This window comes from Monomorium pharaonis, chromosome 10, assembly GCF_013373865.1.
Source record: "Monomorium pharaonis isolate MP-MQ-018 chromosome 10, ASM1337386v2, whole genome shotgun sequence".
NCBI lineage: Eukaryota > Metazoa > Arthropoda > Insecta > Hymenoptera > Formicidae > Monomorium > Monomorium pharaonis.
The window spans coordinates 4,442,077-4,459,384 of record NC_050476.1 but is presented as its reverse complement, the minus strand read 5'-3'; the positions used below and the strand labels follow the sequence as shown (position 1 = coordinate 4,459,384).

The window sequence follows — 17,308 nt, the reverse complement described above, 5'->3', positions numbered from 1 at the left end:
ATTGAAAGAAGCGCGATACTCGACGGGAACTCTTGCCCCGGAGGGATCCATAAGTACCCCGTCCAGCAGTCACGATCAATATGCACTGTTTGCACTGGTAGTCGCGGCAAAAATCCGCTTTATTACATTAAATGCGTATGCGATTACAGACGTTTCCGTCGTCTGCGCCATCGGTGCCCTCGACGACGCGGCGGGCGCTCGCGGACGGATACGCGCGCCGAATTAATTCACGCGCGAGATGAGATAGACCGGGAGGGGTACGCATAGCGATTGCACTTTTACGATGTCCAAGCCCGTTAATCTGCCGCCGTCGTGGTACCCGTGACCGCGTACGTTTTGTACGTTTTGCTCGGTCGGGGCGGCTTTCATCGCGGCGCGACCGCATAGCGTGCCGGTTTCAACGTAATACGGTTGCAGGAAGGACGAAGGCGGCGAAAGGCGGAAGGAGGAAATGATTCATCGGGTATGCCGTATGCACGTATGCACGCTCGTGAAAGGGGGCGTGAGAGAAAAGGGGAGAGAGAGAGAGAGATGAGAAATCGTGAGTGGTTTGCACGCACCCTTGCTCTATTCTCTCCGCCGACGGCTATGACCGCACGTGTGTCTAGCTCGTCGCTGACCCGCGTGGAACCGCAATTCGACCACTCGTCTAGCTACATTAGGACAGTGGACGACTTCCGTGATTGGCAATATTTCATATCGCTTGCACATCGATGCATTTCTAGAATTTTTCTACATCGTATGATTAAGTATTCCTTTTTTGAAACAATTGCTTTCGTAAAATTCTAGGATACTGCAAATTCTTTCGGAAGATAACGCAACGCTGTGCTTCAAGCATCTTGATATTTATTTTGTTGTTTTTTAAATAACAAACGTTGTTCATCATCATTGAAGCAAAAATTTTAATTTCACAAAATGAAATCAAAACTGATTTAAATACAATGAAAGAAGTAACAATGTAAGGTAAAAACTTACTGCTAATCATGTTAGTCTTGCCCTTCTTCTTTCTCCGATTACTGTCGTTCGTATCTAATATTGTATCTCTCTATTTATTAATCGTGTACTCAATATTGCCATGTATTATGTTTATATGATAGTTTAACATTAAAATATTTTTAATATTGTAACAATACAAAACACTAAATTTTTTATTCTAGTATTACAATTGAAAGAAACGACAGTAATCAAGACAGTCACGTTTTTTCTTACAATTATAAATACTATTTATTATTGAGATCAATAAAAAACTTATTTGTTCAAAATGCACATATGAGAAGTAAGTGAGCAACTTTTAAACATTTTAGACTTAACAATTTTTAAATATATTGCAAAGCTTTGAATGCATGCATTCAAACACATCAACTTACGAACACAATATATTATATATACCCTAATCAATTAACTCATATTAAGTATCTGACTGCGTCAGCAGTTCCATTTCCGCTGCAATTCTCGCGATGTAGTGTAGAGTTTCTCCATTACGAAACGTAAATTATTACCGACTTCGTGGCTCGAAGAAATGCGCAAGCGTGTGATAAGGCTGTTAATTTGCTGTAGCCAATTTACCTGGAGAAGCGCTCTCTGGCAGCATGCATTCTCGATGTTGAAGGAAAAACAAAATCGAAAACCAATACCACTCGCTACGGGCATCCGACCGTTTATTTTTGCGATTTTAAGGGGGAGATTGATTGCGACGAAGGCGCCCGATAGTCCAGTCCGTTCGTACTTCGATCTTGATATCGAAGTGTACCGACGTTATTACTTCCTCCTGTTTGTACCAGCTCTGATCTCAGCCGATATTAAAGACAAAGCGCGGCACTCTTCGGGAATTTTCTCGTAATAAAATTTAATATGCAAGGTGTAATTTGTGACTTTTTGAGGAAAATTAAAGTGAGGTGCGTACTCATATCTCGCGAACATCCTTTTGCATCCAACGGAGAAATTGCACGAGATAGTAATCTAAGTAAACTCTGCAGAATGCTCAGGGGCATCGCTGGTAGTTGTTAATCCATGTCATAATTAAAGTTGATCCAAGGACAGTTACAACATGTTCAGCGCGGTTAAATTCAGGATGAGATATACGAGAATTGCGCTGGATGCAAACGCAGACATATAATAGAACGGCTGTTCCAGATTTTAATCACTGGAAATTCTAATTTTAATCGCGAAAGTTTAATACAATTTGCGATCAAGCTCTCTGTCCTACATAAAACAAAATAACTCCACCGTAGCCGAAGGCTATGATACACGGAATGTGCCCGCGGAGTTTAGACAATAGCAAAAGCGTTCGAAAAGTTTCCGTTTTTCCATGTACGTGACAATCAAATTTACAGCTTTTGATTATTCGGCAAATACTGAAAAATCTTTCGTAAAAAGGTTTTCTTTTCCGCCTATGAATGGCATTACGATAATGCGATGCACGAATTTTTGTGGATTTTGCGGCGCTCCAAAGAGAAATTGATGACGTTACAATAATGACAATATCCGCTTGAGTTGTATTCCGGTATTATTTTAATATTGCGGCGCGAGAGCGCGCGAAGCTACGATAATAGTATTATTTTTCGCCCATGATGCGCGTAACGATATGCGGGACGTGCGAGTGTATTTTTTCCCGCAAGCTCCGTCAGTAAAGCATATTCGCCAGTTTACCGCGCAAATCCAGTATGCAAAAATTCATATGCCGCGTGTACGGAGGCGGTGTGGTCGCGTGTTAAAACCTGTCACATTCCATTAAGGTCTGGGTGATCGGTAATGCACAGCGCGCGACCCGCTGTCCTCTATTATATTTCGCCCTTCGCGTCTCTCTTTTCCTCTTTGTTATAATTTAACGCGTTTATGCCCTTCCCCCGCTCTGCGAGCTCTGGAGGACGGATCGAAACGGAACGGTGCCGGCGGTACAGGGTCGAGAGAGGCTGGCGTGTGACAGGCAGCCAATATTTCATAATTATTGATATTCAGTCGATTCCCTGCGGAACTACCGAAAGGACACGGTCGCGAGTGATAATATATTGCTTCAGAAGTTGACGTTCCTCGGACATTCACGGACTTGCGGGATCGTGGGTATCGGACGGGATCGAACGGCAAGTACTACTTTTTTGTGACTGATATAATTTCATAATTTATGGATTATGGACACAATTCATGAATATCCTTCGTTTATTTATTACGATATCATGGTTTGAATTCAATCAATGTCGTCTTACTTCTGTATACGTGGCAATACTAATCGATTCCTCGTAAACACAAAGAATTCAATTAAGTTTATCTTTCTTTATCACGAGCGTACCGCATCTGTATCAGTATCTGTATGGTTTTTTTTTTTTTAGATTTTGATAATCAAAGATACAGAGATACATTATTTAAAGTTTTCAGGATCAAATATTTTCGCGCAAAGAGAAACAGAGAGGACGATAGACGATTGGAAAGAGAAGCGGCGAGAACTTTTATCGGCTGACAAGCAACCAAGCCAAAGCCGTTAATGGCTACTCAAATATGCGCCCCTGCAGCCACAGTCCTATGGCGTGGCTTTCGAACTTCATTTTGGAAAGTTTCAGCCCCTCCAGGGATTACTTTCAAAGCCTGCATTATTTACTAGAACCGCGACGGAGGGGGATGGGCCAAATTCGTCACCAAAACGAACCGCTGTCATTTCCGTTGATATTTCGAGATAGGATTTTCCGTTCGTAATTATAATTTCAGAGAGAGTATTAATTAGGCCGATGCGCGAAACGGCGTGATACATTTATTACGTTATTGATGATGGACAAGTTTATCCTTTCACATCGCGACGTATGTAAATTTAATATTAGCCATGTATATTATTTAATTTGGTTAATGGCAATATTAATTAAGAGACGCGGCCGCAGTGGCAATATCGAAAAGTATCAGTGATCAATTCCCCGAAGAATTAATTTTGTAAAATAAAAGTTATTACGAATATCGATCTGTTTTTATTCATATATCAAGCATGCTTTACTATAAAAAAGAATAAAATTTAATTAACTCGTTTATTGATTATAAACAAGCAATTAATAAAAATATAATTTTATAACTAAAAATAATCAACTTTTAGCTTGTAAATCACAGCGGTGTACGCGAATCTTCAGTCATCTTTATTACCATGTGCATGATGAGGCTATCATATTGAAACATTTCTTGATATTTTCATCCCTTAGATTGACCATCTAACAATAAGCCAGTAAGGGCAATTAGTAATCCGGCACCAGACAATTACCGCGGCAAAGAATGATCGCCGGAATATCGTCTCGATCGCGGTCTCTCTTTCTCTCTCTTCCGGCCCGATAAATCTTAGCCAGTGTGTAATTAATCGCGTGCGAGGCACTCAAAACACAGAAACCAACTGGTATCCGATTGACCCTCGGTCACCGGCGTAGGAAACCAGCGGTGTCTTTTCTCAGCGCGGCGTTGCATACGGTAGCGAGCATTACGGTTAGGTTGTCGAGTTTAAAAGGCAACATCCACACTCTTTCTCCCTTCTTCCCTCTCTTCTGTCCTTTTCTCTTTCTTCCTTTCTTTCTTTCTAACCTGCATCCTTCTATCGCGGGGGTAGAGGGTAAAGTGAAGGATCTCGTATCACGTCGTAACAAAGAACACACAAGCCGATCAGACATAATATACAACTACCAATTAAAATACCTTATTAAAGCGAGACAATACTTGTAGCGGAGGGATGGGATTTTAAGGAATGTAGTTATTTAAATGGATATTTCCAAGCGACGCGACCAATCGCATCGTTATTGTCGACCTTGTGAAAGCTGCAGACTAACTATGAAAGAGGGGAAACACAAATTTGCCATTACGGAATTAATTTCTTCTCCTTTCCGTTCGCTACGTCTTTCAAGGCGCGAAGAAGAGAATACTTCCAATTTATCGATGCATAATAGAACGAAGGATAACAAAAGAGGGAAAAATAATATAATAATAAGCGACCATTATAAAGCTTTTCCATTTCAACTTATATAATATCGCGGCTTAAATCGAAGATGATAAAGGAAAGGAACACGCTAATTGCCGTCAAACTTCGAGCAAGCAAATGTGAATAAATTTACCGTCTACTTTTCACCGATCTGTTCTTTCATCTCACCTGTGATTTTTTGAATCGTAGCTACGGTTGCTGCGCAACCAGCACGGTCCCGTCAGGATTATCCGTCGACGATTTACGAGCAGCACAAAATCGCTCTTTTTCTCTTCTATTCAGCTTGAAACTCTTCGCGTCGATTCCGCATTTGAGAGAGGCACGCAAAGTGAAATTGTCCCACCTGGAATTGAAGCCACCTATCCTTATTATTGTAGTATTGCACATTCAATTCCACAGTTACGATAAAATTACGATTTTTGTAAAAATGGGTTATTTTTATCAAAGTAAGTAAAATTGTATTTATTTGGTGTCGTGACTGTGTTTTTATAATTGTCACAGCATTAACGAAATTATTAATTGTTGATATTTTTTATGAAAAAAATTTTTAAAAAGTTAATTTTACAATGCATATTCTGATATATTGATGAGCACTATTAAGATAATTTGTTTTGCTGTATAAAGGAAGACATAATGGATGTTTTAATTAATTGAAACATGACTATGAAGTTTAGTATACATATGTGAAGTACGCACTTAAAATATACAATTCACACGATACGATTTTTTTGTTTATTGATTTCCACCGTTTTCTCTCACTTGATTTATTATATATCTCGTATTTTTCAATAGAGCGAAGAAAATTTACCGTTTTTCATAAAAATTGGCTTGCAGCTAAATCATATCTTGACATCGCTTTTCTGCCATTGACGTAGCGTGATTTAAAAGGATATGAATATCGTGAAGTCACTTTCATATAACACGATGCAATGAAAGAAAGTCAATGAGCTGTTTCCCGTTCAGTGCAACGAGTCTGTTAAAAAACCGATTCGCGTTTCGCTTCTCTATGGGAATTCCATGTCTCACGTGGGATCGGTCGCCAATAAAGTGTCCTTATCTTTTATACTGCTGAACCGTACAAAAAATAACAATCTGGTATTTTATTGACGCGACAAGCAAAAAGTTTTCAAATAATTTTACAAACTAAAAAAACTTTGTATTTCTTAAAAATGTACCATATTTTGAAATAATTATTAAATATACATATGTATGGATTATTTTATTATAAATTTTAAGTCGCCTTTTATTCTTGATTATTAATTATACTTATATGTTTGATATTATAAACCATTATAGATATTATATTGATTGTCATAGCATAGATTATTACCAAATATTAAAAATAATTTTTTAAAGAAATTAAAATGACATGAATGCCATGAAAAATAAAATGTCATTGAATGCCTTTATTTGATGAGATAATATAGAATCAACAATATTTGTGTAATTACGGGACATAATGGATCATGCTTAAATTTTGCCTTCCATCAAGTAATATGCTCCGTCCGTGCTAACTTTAACGTGTACACGACCATGTCTAACATATCCGTGTCACACACATGCGTCCAGTACTGATATGGCTCTATTCGGCCGTTTGCTTAGTTAATATCAACTCTATTAAGCTCACGCTGATAAGATGAGATATCATACTAGCACCGCTTTGCATGTTTTGTTTGTATAGCTAGACTAGTTCAAATTAAAATACAATAACCATGTCCCACGTTAAAAAAAAAAATGTAGTTATTGACAGTTTAGAAATATCACGGTAGAAAATAAGCACTGATTTCCGGGCATCAAATTTATTTTTTATGAAGCAAATTCAAGAAAACTGACTACGTGAATGACATGTCCGGGATTTATTAAAATTTGTGTCCAAATGTGAAATATTACTATATAAATATACACTGCAATTTTATATTTAGATTAATTATTCCTAGAATATGCATTTATTCTATGTCTACAGTTTTCTGGCTCTTTACATTTTTAATCATTTTCCATAAAACAAATTTTATTCTGATAAATCGATTAACTTTTCAACTTTTTCTTGTTTCAGGTGAGTAAGCAGTTAGCTGATTACGATTTCAACTTTTGATTGTAAGTAAATATAAGCTCCCATATTAGTTTGCTTTCGCACTAATGGCAAACGTTCTTTGGTATGTAAGCGCCAAGTGCCATTATTAACGTCGCCATTAAAGCGGAGAGTTACTAAAAGTAAGGGCCAAGGGATTAGAGTAAGTCGTATCAATAATGAATATCCCTCAGAGGACGTCAGAGATTATTCCTCACACTTTTTCCGCGATCATTGATTAAAGGAGGCACCCTTTGATGACGTGATTCAAAGCGCTATTATCAAAGGGGTTTATCGAACGCGTTGTAAATTCGGTAGCTTAGTATCGAGTGTACGCGAAATCGTTCGAGATCGGAGTGTGTAATTAGCATCCAACAATGATTAAATGGGGTACGTTTTACTCACTATTGGATGCCACACGAGAATAATGCAATTATTCGCGCGAAATTTGGGATAGATCGAAAAGGTCTGCCTCTGACGCGGAATGCAATCATTTGTTGAATCAGGCAGGCCAGGCGCTGCGCTGTAATGCATTGAATATGGAAATGGAATGAACACAAAAATAAAATTTACATTGTCCGCGTTTTGATAGCGTTATTATCTCAGCCTTTGCTTTTATCCGGTCCATAGCCGGATATTAATAATTAATGCGTACGCCAGAATACAAGGTATATATGTGTTTATTGCGGTGCGCATTTTCCTCCCTTCCCTTCCGCGCGCATAAGAGAGGGCTTGGAAATAAAATATGTGCACGAAGACATAGGAGGAGAATTCTTGCAGCTGAATCGCTACGATAGTTTTTTCCCGATGGGCATTACTTGGAAACTGATCGCCGAGCGTCCAGCGGGGACGCCGTAAGGGCGCCAACAAAAAGGATATTTATCGTCGTCGCGCTCTCTCTCTCTCTCTCTCTCTCTCCTCTCTCCCCGATCACTCTCGCTCTTTCGGTCGTGAGGACCGACATCGACTCCGCGGTCCGCCGTAGACGCTGATTGATTAACGATCGCTCCTTGCATAAAACTACGATTGCATCCCCGAATATATCCCCGCGCTCTTTCCCCTCCGCAATCCTACGAGCGCGTTTTACCGCGCGCGCGACTCGTGACGAATAGTTCTTCTGCCTTAACGTCCATTCTCAGTCACCCTTTCGATTTAATTCGTCGCGTATTGCATCCGTCGTCCGTGTAAACGACCGATCGACACTGATCCCCTTTCTGCTTTTCTTCACCCCGCGGATCTACTCTCTCTCTCTCTCTCTCTCTCGATGTTTCCTCGATCAGCCCGCCGGATTGTATTAGCAATAAAAGTCGCGTATGTTCGAGAGCGGCCGAAATTACTCGGGTGTGAAAAACTTGCCCTGCGGATCCTCCGGTGTCGATCGCATTCGGGACCGAACGATGCGCCGTCGCTCGCGGCGGCATCGAACGCGGTGAACGAACGCCGCGCCGGAGGCGAGCCGACGGGGACGACGGGAGTTTATCGATTAATTAATTCGTTCTTCATTATCCTCGATAATTAGTATTGCGAATCGAGTGAATGGAATCATAATTAGTTCGGAGGCTGTAATTCCAGGAACGTACGTGAGTCGTCGCCACGATTCAGAAGGGTGTAAATTTACTGACGACCGTTAATGAGTTCCACGAGTGTGCCAAAGCCATTTTCTTGATTTCGATCCTCTCGAGTTACCGCTCGAGTTTGCGATTGTTAATCCGCGAGCGCGAATTCGCCATTCCGAGATAGAGGCCGCAGTCATTATTGTTCAAGCAAAGATGCAATTTTTTTTAGATTATTTTGCAGAATACTTCGATTAACATGTCACAAATTTAGCGTATGCGTATGTGTATGCGTGTCGAAAATGCGTGATGTGCATGGATGGTCCTATCTTCCATTATTGCTGAATGAATTTTATTGCTTTTGTACTTTACATATCCGCGGATACAGCTAGTTATAAGCCCGTAATACCCAGCGTGTCCACGTATAGATGCGGCCATTACGAAACCCAACGTTCAGACCGGGCTGTTTAACGCCGGAAGGAGCAATTAATTATCGATCGCGACTCGCTTAAGACGAAAACAATGGTCAGGTCAGACGTCTGTTGCAGCTGCATCGCCGCACGGTCTTGATGTAGATTATCCTAAGACGTTCAGGCATTAATGCACCCACCGCCGCACGCGCTGTACGCATAAGCCATTATGCGTACACGAGTCAATAGATCGCGAAGCGCATTATGGATATGCTCTAATGCGTTGACGCGTAGGGGGATTTATCGGGTCATTATATCGATCGACCGGCACAATCTGGAATATCGCGTGCGATCGGCACCGGTAAATGTTCAATTGCCGACAATATTCACGCTGTGAATCTCTCATTACGCGTCTTCCGTTACGCAAATTGAATTCAGGGAGTTACGTATTGAAATAATCGGGTTTCTTCTCGAATATAATCGCACACGTAAAGAAAAACAATCTCGACGTATAACTCACAATTTTAAATCACCTTTCGTAACATTTCGTATAGGTGAATACATACGCAATGTGTTGCATTAATTAATATTATATTATCTTGTAGAAATTGTATGATTGATGAAAATCTCTTTAACTTTTCACTCTTCTTTGACGTTTAATCCTTTTGATCTAGATCTATATCGGGCATTCAATAATTGAAATGGCGATGTACGACAAGCCGTATTAACACGCGACAGTTTAATGAATCGTTCGATGAGCCGCAGCAGCCGTACTTTTATAGACTCGTATATCTGTGCCAGAGAGCTGTACGTAATCAAGCGTGAATAAGACCTCGCCTCAGGGAGACCGACCCTCGTTTTCGTATCGACCATACGGTGGCAAGGATATTCCCGATTATCGACGTATCTTACGCGCGGTACAGAGTTCACCACGAGGGTGATTTTACTCATTTCCTCTTTTCCCTTTCTCCGCGCGATACGTGATCGCTGAATCCTCGCGGACGTCATTCTGTTGTCCTCCGCTGTCTTCCGCATGAAGACGAGTAAAAAAGGATGACACGAGAAATACGAAGGGGTGGAGAAAAAGGGCTCGTTTGGAGTAACGGAAAGCAGCCAGGAGAAAAATCTCACGGATTGTTGGGTCGCTCTGAATTTCTCAGTTCTCGCGATCGGAAGCCAGCGTAATATCTATTGAAAAGAAACGGGCGTAGTCGCAGAAAGAAAGCTGAAAGCAGACAGGCGAAAGGTATGGAAACATCTCGGCGAGTCGTGGGACGAGGGGAGAGAAAGAATGGACGCTCAATCGGGTTCGCAAAATCACCGACAATCGCGCCGGGGGAACGAGTCGGCATAGCTGAAAGGATGTAAAAGTCGAAGGTCGAATGTCGCAAGCACCTCAACCTCTGATTGCTACGGGAAAATGGAAAAATTGTCGTTTCCCCGGGCGCGGACGGGAATGTACCGGAAATAGATTCCGTCGTGAGCCGTTTCTCTAGTCATCGTGAGCTCTCCGATCCGAGAGGCAAACCTGACGAATGTAAAGCCGTCGTTGTTTTTCGGATACATAGATCGCGTCAGTTTGATAACGTATCAACAGGTGTTAACACGATTGTTTAATCCATAGTGAGGCACGCGAGACGCTGAGCTCGCTGAACACTATCATGTTTCATCTTTTATGATTATTACGAACATTATCAACTAGCGATTTAAAATGAAGAAATTTTCAAATTGTACAAAATACACATTTTTAGCAGTTGCGTCTTAATAAAACTGCCACATAATTATTTAATAGAATTTTGCTTTTTACCTATATTTAATTGGGATTTGACGTTCTTTTATACTTTAAATTTGAATACAATTGCAGTATCTATTCTCGGTGATAACATTACTATATATAATATATTTACTGAAAAAAAAAAACACCACGCAACGTATATTTTTTTTACCAGTTGCTCGGACACAGACGAACTTGTTTTTGAAGGGTGAACATAGCCTGGCGATTTTGTAAAAATAATTAACGGCCGCGCGATTCGACGGACGCGCGGGACTCTACTCTACTCTACTCTGACCGAGCGGTCTAAACATGGACCTTGTTAAAGCACGCGTACTTGTAACTCGCGGTAACATATACCACGAGCGGGCCATTGTTTCGCGAGGGTGGGAGCACTTCTTTTTTTTTTCTCTCCGCGCAAGTGATATAAAACGCTCGGTTATACCCCGGAAGCCGTCGCGAATGCGGCTAATTAGGCGAAATTCCACGAGTTCCCACAAGAGAATAGTCGCCTGATGAAAAAGAACACTCCCGTCGACTACGTACGGTACAAGAAGCTGCAGTGATTAGGGCCAGAATCACAATACCGGGGGGAGCCTAGGACCTACCTGCGGAAAGCGTCAAAGCTCCTTTATTCCACGTTTCGCGCAGACGTCGTTTGCATAAAGACAAGGGCATGAAGAGATCCGCGGAGATCGAGATTTTTCTATAAAAAGATCCCACACGCGAAAAATATGACGTATGCTAATGTGCCGCAAGAACTCTTCCTTTTGTTAATTTCCATGAATATTTTCAGCGGATATTTCCAGATCGTCACATTACATCTGACGTTCTATCGACATTAGATCATCGTTCGAAAAATTTAACGAGCAGTAATGTGATGAATCTGATAACGGCGTGTTACACATTTTTTTGCACGCGATTTTTTTGTTCGTTTGTTACAAATCTAACCACTTTTCAGTTACCTCGCTCGCGACGCGAAACTAAACGGGCTCCTCGTTTTGGCTGCGGCATAGTAGACGTAGGTTATTCAAAGCTTCTTAACCCCGATGGCCGTTTGTGTTAATAACGGCGCGATTGTGCTGCCTATTAGCTCATTACCATCTCTTATACTCCGCGCTCACTCGAGTGCATCGGAGACAGTGACGCTTATCCGTGGGTCGTAAAGGGTGGAAGCCAACGCGTCGCGCGCGTTAAGGCTCGGCTCGGTGTATCGATTTAAAAACATTTAAATTCCATAAATATCCAACGAAACGTTGAATAAGGCATGCGCGAAGCCAAAAGCCTCTCGCCTACCGGGAAGACGACGAGAGTAGAGATAACGTATGATAGAGTGCACTGCTGCATAAACCAAAAGCAGAGAAACTTTCGATAGTGGCGCGAGATAGTTGGAAGTAATCTTCGGGCAAACACGAGCAACATCGCAAGTGGCCCGTCGCTTTAGTCGCTTATTATTAAAGCATCGCGGATTAACCTTTTGAACTTCTTCTCGTCGCACAATACCCCGAATTGGAATTCTAAAGTATTAAAATAGCAAAGTCTCTTCGAGCCACCGCCGACGTGGACTACGGAAAATAATTTGCGGACAGCTCTAAGTGGGAAGGGAAAATGTTCAATTAGCGTGCAAACGTCGTCAGCGTTTGCGGAATTCGCAATTTCTCGTAGCCGTTAACTGAACATGGATACCGGTGGAACTTTTTATAGATCGATCGATCGATTTAAACGACAAGTGTCGCCGTGACTCGTCGAAATAAATTCGCAAGCAAGAATAGCCCGTTCGTATGCATTGTCAGGCAAGGTAGCAATAAACTGCCATCAGCTATTCGAGAAGCTATCCGATGCACGGGGACATCATCGAGCCGGCATTAGGGCAACTTGATTGGAAAAGTCTATAACTGTGCCATGGGCTCGTTATCGCGAACGAGCCTGTCAACAGGTATAAACGAGAAATCGCGGAGCGAAAAAAAAGGGCAAAGCGCAGGGGGATCGGAAGGAGAAAAACGAGAAGCGCGGAGAAACGATTCGTCGTATAGTAGCGACCAGGGGGGTGGCGAGCCGAGCCCGAAACGGCCAGTAAATACGACTGACCCATGGTTCGACGATGGGTGCATCGAAAACGGATGGAAGGCGAGAGGACGGAAGTGGCGGGACGTGGGGGGAGAGGAGGGGGAGTTGCCGGGTTGTGATCCAGAAACTGCAGGTAATAGATTCAGTCGCGGGACGAGAGAGGATCGAGGTCGGAATCGGATCTCTGGATGGAAATAGGAATCTAGTGCCGGAGGACGCAGCAGCTCGGCGTGAGCGCGGCGTGGAGAGGGAGGGGTCACACGGCCCGGGAATAAATCATTTCTGATTTTAATCAAACCGGGAAAACATTCGCCCGGTTCTACTCGACAGCCCGCAGTCGTTTTGTCCAACGTTATTTCGCGAACAGCATGCGCTCGCCGTCGTCATCATTCGCGCGCCTTGGATCTTTTCTCTCTCTCTCTCTCTCTCTCTCTTTCTCTCGTTCACCCTCGCGTATAGGCCAGGCATGAAGGAAAACGAGCGTACGGTAGAAATGGCATCTTCTATTGATATAACTCATGAGTTAACGAAAGGGAAGGGAAGCTAAGCATACGAAATGCCACGACGTCAATTTTACATTTTCAATTAGATGATACGCGAATATAAAACCGCGAAAATAACAATTCATTTATGAAAACGTACTTTTCTTTCTTGTGACCAAATATCTCTAGACATCATTTGCTAAGACTCTTTTGCTGTACGCATATCTTTTAATAAACTAAATTTTTACATCTCTAATATGCATGAATGTAGTATTCTCGGTAATATCTCTTGCATAACATGCGATGCATACCGAAACTCGGTTTCATTATTTGTTTGCATATCTTTATTTAAAACTTTATCAGCGTTATCTAACGCGGTATGAATATTAATCACATGTTGTGTTCTTATGAAAGTTGATTTGATTCCATGAATAAATTATTATTATCCACTATGTCGCGGATTAAAAAATTTTTAATGTAATAATATTTCTAGTAAAATTGGCTCCATGAATAAATAGTAGAAATAATTATTATAAAGGCTATAATCTATTATAATAATGCACCTTTTTATAATATACATGTTTACATTTATCTTTAAATTGTGTTGAATTTTTCAAGTACCATCATCAATCAATCTGTTTACGCAACAGTTTTCGTATAGTTCAGCAAATCAAAAACTGCAATTGTTATGTTTTATTTAATTCCTACAATGGGGAATAAAACATTTGTAAACAAGTTTCGGCTAACGAGCCAGTTGAACCGAATTTTATTTTCTATGCGATATGCGTCAGTATCGGCAATGTTGACTGGCAGTATTACGAGAGCGTACTGGAGCGTACGTGCAAAAATACGAATGAACTTTGGAGGCCGCGTCACCAGCAGAGTCGAAGAAAGAAAAGAACTCGATAGGCAAGTAATAATGCGGATAATAAGACGAATCTCGCCCTCAGAAATCCTCGAATTGATTTAAAATTAACTGAAGGGAGCGCCGAGCCACGATAAGATGCAAAACGAGCGGCGACTAGGCGACCTTTCTTCGTCTTCCCTTTTTCGTCGTGAACCTTTCGTAGGCGCGTTTCAAGGCGGAACAGCGTCGCAAGAAAATCGTTTAAGCGCCATGTTAAACGGACTGACCAGCTATTAGCATGGGTAATGGAACGACGCGATTGTTTTCCATTCGATCCCACCTTGCCATTCGTGGAGGACCTCTCCCCCTCGGCTTTGTTCCTCACCTGCTCTTTGATACATTGTCGGCCACAACACGCCGCTTTTCCCATGCCACGTTGCACATCAGAGCGGCCTTTGCACCACGTTAATTTGCCCGGCAATTTTCTCGCCGTAAGGGACGGTGTTTTATTGTGGGAACATTTCGACGCGTACGTTTCAACGCATGAAATCATTAAGCTTTGTAACGTATCGATGTAGCGACACAATCGAGAAAATCTTTGACGTTCGCCGCAGGAGGCGCGTGCTTGGAAAGATATATAAAGTATACGAACAAAAAGAACGCAGTAATTTCGATTATTAATGTTGGCCGAGAAGTAAAAAAAATGATGATAGCGCATAGACTTCATTGACACGTCGATCGAGGACAATAAACAGAAGGGTGGCGTGTTAGAGCCACTGACCAAATTATAACCGGAAACAAAACAGACGAACACACAATGGGGTCTGCCGGCAAAGGCAATAAAATATGATAAACGTCACGAACAGTGCACTTGCCTCTTTGTTGGTCGGTCAGCGTCTATATACCACGCGAATCGCTCCCTGCATCGTATTCCCGAACGAATTCTAATGGCCGTGTCCCTTGCAGTTGGTCGTTCGATTGCATTTCTCCCGCGAAAGTTTCTCCGTCTGCGCGAAAAAGCAGTTTACTAAGGACGCCCTTTATAACTCCGGCCGACAATGGGATTATAAAAAGCAGATGCGATAAGTAGACCAAAGAACCAGTGAAAGAAACGTGCAGATCGACACGACTGATTAATTACTGCAATTAAATTACCTGATAATAAAGATTCGCAGTTATTAAAGCTTTTATTTTAATTTACGATGGTACAAGAATTGTACTTTACTATTCTGGTTTTCGCAACGTTTTTATACCATTTTATAAGTCCGTGTAATTATAATCGCTATTTCATTTGCGCGATTAAAACTCAATGATAAAAAAACTGGAAATTACTTCATCGCTGCGCAACTTACCGATTAATAAGTAAATTAGTTATTTTGATTGGATTTTCTTGCCGAAATTATTGGTAATTTCAACGCGCAAACATCTAACCGGTGCGTTTGAAAATTCAACATTGCTCGTGCGGTAACATGGCAATCACCGCGCGTTGCATTGTAACGCGCGAAGGAACATTTCCACGAAGCCACATGGCCATGTAACTCTACTCGCATTATATTCACGTATCGCGGGGCATTCGATGACTGTAAACGAAACTACTCGACGAACGATTCGCGAACAGCGCGTTGCACGTTGCGAAGTGCGCTCTGCAACGCCAGGAACTTCGAAATTCGTTGAACCCAAAAAATCGTTCGCGCTTGCTCGCGCTCGTTTCCCGAATTTCGATATTCCGCGCGCATACTTTACTCCGATTGAATTCGCCTCTCTCGTTAATCAACACAACGTGACGAATTCGGCACGCAATGTGAGGATAACGAATGATACGGAGTAATAAAACTTTCAGATAACAGCAGATGAATAATATTCTACAATAGTAAAATTTGACGAATCTAGTGTTTACACGAAGATTAGTTGTCTTTTTATGTACTGATGTAATTTTAATATTATTTTCACGTTTAACATGCATTGATAATATATACGTATTTGTCGCAATAAAGTTATCCCAAGTTATAAATTTACTATCATGAAAATGGCTGTCTAGACGTTTATTGTACTTTGGCATTATTGAATGCATTGCATGTCTGGATAGATAACAATGTATGAACCGACGATGTCATAAATCGATCGCCTGGCGACCTCACTTTTCGACGAAAAACGGTATCGCGAATACGAAGAACTCGAAAATGTGAATGAAAACTCTTCAACTTTATCTCGATACATCAAAAGAAAAGTGCTCGTTTAAGTTTGCTATAAGTACTCGTTCGCGATCGTTCTTCCTCGCTGATTTTGATCCGACTTTATGCCTCGCCAAATCGCGAGTCGATCCTACCGAGAACCAAGTTTTCGCATGGTGCACACGGCGATATGCCGAGGAGAGGACGATGGTCCCCAGAGCTGGTGAGAGTGAGATCTACGGCTGGGGAAGGGAAACGTAGAAATCTACGGCGATTCTACGGCACCGCAGCGAGCGAGAGAGTGGACGCAAACTCGCGTACTAACTTGGCACGTACGAGTGCGATAGAGCACGGTGCATTCACCGCGGGCGGGTGGATGCCGACGGGACGAGGGTGCAGTGAGCGCGAGGGGGCAAGCTGGCAGGTAGGTTACGTATGAACGGAACTAACGTATGAGGTTGGAGCGCGGCCAGCCACTATTTTACACGAGCAACTGGGACCGGTCCCGGGGAGCTACCCGTGGTGGTCAAGTAACCCCTGCTGACCAATGGACCATCCGGATAACCTATGCTACCTAACCCGTCCACTGGAAATATGCTTATGGTATATGCTCGGTCTCGAGGTTTCGACAACAAACGATTTTCGACGTGCAGATGTTTCTCCTCCGCAGATCTCTCCTTAGTTTCACCAAATGTTTGCTCTGTGTGCTGGCTGATGTAAAGCGCCGTTTTGCCGGTCTGGTTAATCTGCTTGCGAATGTGATGTTTGATAAGGTTTCTGCTGCTCGATTGTACTCTCACGTCAAAAATGACGAAATAAAATGTAGGAAAAAATTGGGACAAATCTTTTTATGAATTATGAATTTCTTCAACATCGATGAATTTTCTTTCATCAATAAATTACATTATCTTAGTATATATGTATATTGTTATATGGAGAAATCTGATAACACTGAACAGGTTTCCCAACTATCAAGATACATCGTCGTGATGGGTAAAAGAAA

General features: G+C 41.8%; 2 long non-coding RNA genes across 5 annotated transcripts in view; one reads left to right on the top strand and one right to left on the bottom strand.

The window, feature by feature from the left end:
- LOC118647587 overlaps window positions 1-17,308 on the top strand; it is a 440,336-nt gene that overhangs the window by 267,509 nt on the left and 155,519 nt on the right. The gene's annotated exons all lie outside the window — the stretch shown is intronic.
- The window catches only part of LOC114255369, a 76,303-nt gene that overhangs the window by 44,322 nt on the left and 14,673 nt on the right, over window positions 1-17,308 (bottom strand). Inside the window, exon 2 of the long non-coding RNA XR_004964789.1 lies at window positions 5,105-5,279. This is a non-coding gene — a long non-coding RNA (uncharacterized LOC114255369). The remainder of the gene's footprint in view (window positions 1-5,104; window positions 5,280-17,308) is intronic.